The sequence below is a fragment of the Podarcis raffonei genome, chromosome 4, assembly GCF_027172205.1.
Source record: "Podarcis raffonei isolate rPodRaf1 chromosome 4, rPodRaf1.pri, whole genome shotgun sequence".
Lineage (NCBI taxonomy): Eukaryota > Metazoa > Chordata > Lepidosauria > Squamata > Lacertidae > Podarcis > Podarcis raffonei.
The window spans coordinates 68614172-68619225 of record NC_070605.1 but is presented as its reverse complement, the minus strand read 5'-3'; the positions used below and the strand labels follow the sequence as shown (position 1 = coordinate 68619225).

At 46.3% G+C, this 5054-nt stretch overlaps 1 long non-coding RNA gene across 1 annotated transcript; it reads right to left on the bottom strand.

The window, feature by feature from the left end:
* Positions 1-1197: 1197 nt before the first annotated feature.
* Positions 1198-4988, bottom strand: LOC128413212 (uncharacterized). Its single transcript, XR_008330276.1, has 2 exons — positions 4771-4988; positions 1198-1394 (listed from the first exon to the last, which is right to left on the bottom strand). It is a non-coding gene; the product is annotated as an uncharacterized LOC128413212 (long non-coding RNA).
* Between the last annotated feature and the right edge of the window lie 66 nt (positions 4989-5054).

Genomic DNA, 5054 nt, shown 5'->3' with positions numbered 1-5054 from the left:
GTGCAGAGGCTCAGGCTTGCTTGGAAGTTGAATGCCACATGCCAGTTGTGGCAACCCTAAGCATTCTTACCATAAAATAAGTCCTAGTGGCACATGCTTCTAGGGATTGAATTGCTAATTAAACTGCCCAGTTATGCTGTGGGAATGCTTGGAGTCAAATACATTAATCGGAATGCCTTTGATGCACCTATTGGCACAGCACCAGCCTTCTGTGGTCCTCATTTCCCCTGTGCATTTTACTCTTTCCCGTGAGATCAGCCTGACTAACCACCTGCACATTGCTATGTCGTCTCTCCTGAGAGAACCTGACAGCAGAGAATTACTGGCGAGCATCTGATCCTTTCCCTGGCTAAATGCACAGCCCCTGAAGCACTGTCTCAAGGTAATTGCTTCCTAGTCTAATATTAGAGCGATTTTCCTGAGGGGTGGGTGGGTTAGTGGAGAGGATGCTGATACCAGTTTTTCATATCCAGTTGTAAAGCACGCTTGTCTGACCCACATCACGATGCATCAGACATGGTTAGTGGGATAATGAGAAATGGAGGTGCTTGAGAATTTTGGGGGAAAGCTTGTTGGGTTATCCTGCCATTTGTTGTGATGAAAAGAGGAAACCTTGACATGTAAAATTTATTCCTTCCCTGCTTTTTCCATGATGGGAGGTAGAAGAGACAGCCTCTGAGAGAGTGCCGCAGGGATTTACAAGGTTGTAATGCTTCTTTAAACACCTAGCTCCTTGTTGTGTTGTGTTGTGTTGGCATTGAGTCTGAGAGTGTATTTGCTGCTAATGTTATGAAAACTGGAACTGGTTGGAGCTCCGCCTGCTTTAAGATTCACACCCAACAAGTGGTAATTGGCATTCAATTACTGTGGCGAATCCAACAGTAATTTGCAGTCCTTTCACCTGGGATGATTAAGATGGTAGAACAACTTCTGGCAGTAACAGTGGAGGCAGTTCACTAGCGTGTTTGTTTCCCATCCAATACAGTAACACAGGATAGCCCAAGTGTTTCAAATGCAGATGTAAGACCAGTAGGAAACAACAGTAGCTTAAACCCTCTGAAGGGATAGTACGAACACTACAGATGTCAAGTACTTCATGACTAAATATTTTCAGGATCAATTTTGTATAAGCAGCCACTTATATAAAGTAAAGTATATATGTCAAGTAAAATGAAATGTGCAAGTGCAGTCATCTCCTAAAAGAATATTATTTTATGCAATACAATGACAGTGACTAACGGATAAAGACAGAATTGTTATACTAGCAAAAATGTGTCGTCCCCCCCAACACATGAATGATGGTTAATGTAGAAGGTTGACATTCGGTAGGCAGGTGGTGGCGGTGCTTAACATCTACTTCTGTTTCTCCCTTGCAAATATATCCAAGGCTCCTTCTGAAAGAAAAGCAATTTGGAGTTTTGTAAGCATTTATGCTGGACACAGGCTCTGCTGCATCACTCCTTTTATGCTTGTCCCTTGCTGGCAAAAGCTAACAGCTAAAGGGCCTGACTTTCAGGATCAGCCTAGTCTATACCCTCAGAGGAGCCCATCTCCCCACACCTAATGCACAGTCATAGCTGAGGGGTGGGTCTAGCCAGGGTTTCTGCCTCAGGTGAAGCCTCCAGAGGGGTGCCATTGAGACTCCTAGCCATCCAGCATGTCTGGGCTTCAGCCAGAGAGAAATATAAAAAAGTGAACGGCAGCCGTGAGCTCCTCCTTCCTCTTTCCCCATGAAGCTGAAGGAGGCTCATTTACGAAGCAGAAGATAGGAACCCCTATCATTCTTCATCCGGCACAAGTCCTTAATCCAGTCTTAGCTCTAAAGCGAGGGTTTGGGTATGTGTGGCACGCCAAATGTTGCTGGGACCACAACTCGTATCATTCATCAGCATTGGCCATGCTGGCTGGAGCTGATGAGAGTTGGGAATCCAACAATATTTGGTGGACCACACCATACTCTAAATAACAATAGGAAAATAATATAACCCCACAATAGACACATTTTGATTACTTCCTGGCAAAGATTTTAAGCAGAACTTTTGAGAGAGAAAAGAGAGAACATCCAAAAAATTTGTTTTCTATTTAATTCACTTTCACACAATTGGCTATAATAGAGATGTTTTTAAAACCCACTTATTGAAACGTTGTGAATTCATCCATGCATTAGTTTACAGGCACGAGGTTCTCTCTTACAATACAAGTTTTGAAACTTTCCAGAAAAAATTTTCACATGATAAGCATAAGACTCTCAGCAGGCGACAGGAAAGAAAGGCCCAACAGAGGAGGATCAACTCCCCAACATCCATTCATCTAATCATTTGGGGGAGTTTCTGGTTTCAGAAGCTTAGTTGTTAATGCGCATCTAGTCATTTGCTCTGCAAAATTACGATGAAACATGCAGGAAATTGAACATGCAGTTCAGTTGTGTCTGTAACATTTTCCCCTTTTTTCCCAAAGCAATTGTTAGTCCTGGCATGAGATGGATAAAAAACGTAGTTTTTGCCTATTATATATTTATATTTTCTCTTAGTCTATTTTTAATTGATTCCTTTTGAAACATATTTGCTAGCTACCATGAAATGTGACCACAATTCTGGTTAAGGCTGCAATCCTAAGGACACTTGGTAAGAAGTAGGTCCCATTGAACTCAGTGGGGCTTACTTCTGAATAGACAAATATAGGCTTGCACTGTAAAGTTACAACTGTATGCATACTTTTGTATGCATATGATGTGGCTGCAGGTCAGCAGTAGGAGGCAAGGTATATCCCAGAAGAATTGTCTTGTGCTCTGCCCAAGTTTGCAGCACCCAATTTGTAACATAACAATGGGGAAGTGGGCCCATAGCTCAATGGCATAGCACATAAACCCTACTGGATCCGGCAAATGACCCATCTAGACTAGCATCCTGTCCTCAGTGGCCAACCAGATGCCAGGAGAAACCCTCCAAGTAGTACCTGAGCACTCTACTCACCTGCAATTTTTAGCAATTCAGAGACACACTGCCTCTGGCAGTGACCTATTGCTAGGAAGTATGGTGTGTGCTTTGTAGCAATATCTGGCTTGGGGGGCAGCTGCCTTGTGTGTTACTTAAAGGCCTGTGTCACACTCTGCTTTCCCTTTTATAGGGTCTATTCACATCCAAGTTATGCATGTCTCAGGTATGACGGCAGAGGAATAGGCAAAATAAATTATGCTGCCTCAAAGTGGGAGGCATTTTAAAACATTATTCTCATCCTGCCTTGCTTTTAAAGAGCAAATGATTGTAATGGAATTATGACAGTTGTTTGAAGTTTTTATGAAGATGGGGCGTAGTGGGGGTGGGGATGCCGGGGCACATTTTTAATGGGGCGCTGCACATTTGGCTCCTCACGCTGCCCTGCCAGCCCTGCGCCACTTTGCAAGACTGGGATGATCCAAAGTCTGTGTCAGCTGGCTGGACTCTGCCACATTTAACCTGTGTGCATTCAGCTTTACGTGCTTGGCAAAAAAAAAAAAAAAAGGTAGCAGGCATCTGAGAAAAATTACTTTGCCACTCCCACCCACTAGTGCACCCATTGTGTTGTGGCTTTAGGTGTTTGAGCCCCGGAGTGTAACCCCCCCCACCAGCGACGCGGACTTATAAAAAATATTGGGGGGGCCCGGGAAAGCTCATGAATAATAAATAAGCTCATGAATATGCAAATAAAGTGGCGCCGCCTCCTCGTGAGCGAATAGGGGAGAGCGTGCTGCGCCTATTAATCAGCTCCAAAGGAAATTGGGTGGAGCTTTTGCTCGGGAGGGAGGGCAGGAGGCATGCAGCCCGCCCCCCCTGTGCATTTTGGGCTGGGGGAGGGGCGGCGATGGCGCTCTGCTGGAGGGGCGCCGGAGATTATTGGGGGGGCGGAGCCCCCCCAAACGAATTTTTGAGGGGGCTCGGGCCCCCTCAAGCCCCATGGAGTCGGCGCCTATGCCCCCCACATAAGTTGCGGGCTTATTGTACTACAGTACTATCTGGAATAGGTTTTGCTTAACAACTCCTTCACCTTCGAAGACTGCACTTTGCCATTTGGGCCAGGCAGGGGCAGATTGTGGAATTGAGCTGTTTTTGTGGTTTGAGTGGGCAGTTGTTATCTGTTGTACTGTATGTCCCATGCCAGAAACCTGAGAACTCTAACTTTCGCACATGACTCTAGACTGTGACCCAGCCTGAAGGTTTGCTGACTTCTTTTGTGCCATTTTTTGTTGTTGTTTAGTCGTTTAACTAAACAACAACAACAAAACGGCACAAAACAACAGCCTGAAGGTTTGCTGACTTCTTTTGTGCCATTTTAGTTGGTACTAAAAAAGAAGTCTCTCCTACTTAGCCATGGGCAGAGCTCCTGCGATACCAACGGCCCTTCAAAAAAACCTTTAGGTGATGAGATGGTTTCAACGTTAGTGTTTTGATTTCGGGGCGGAGCTTTACTTGCTCTATGCAGAACTGTTCTATTATTGGTACTTCAGCCACCCTGGGTGGGGTGGGAATTTAAACAAGCGAAATCCCCTGCAGTTCAGAGGGGCTCCATCCCGGAGTGGGGGAGGAAGGTTAGGATCGTTCTGCGCGCTTCCCTTTCCTCCCTGCACCTTCCCTAATCCCCTTCAGCCCACAATGCACTGCTCCACCCATAGAGATAGGAGAGGGAAAAAGTAGAATCCATCAGAAACTAGGTCAGGCGCATCTGAGATGATCCCGACAAATCTTCCCTGCCCGATGTAAACCATATACAGCCTGTTCAACGCAGCTTGGTTACCTCGACAAGCGAGGTAGAGAGTCTTTCAATCTTTACCGGAAGTTTGGCTTCTCTTCATTCTTATCTCTAGTTTCCCCACACTGGAAGCCTCGCTTGGAGGAACCTTCTTCCACTTACTCACCACCTCACAGCGTGAGCAACGTCCTTCTCGCCCGGTAGCTCCGCCCACTCAGTCCCCGCCCTCTTGAGTCAGGGGGGCGCGCGGGAGAGAGAGAGAGAGCGCGCGCGCCGGTGGGGGGCGTGGCCGCGGCGCTGAGGGGGCGTGGCCGCGGCTATTTGACCCG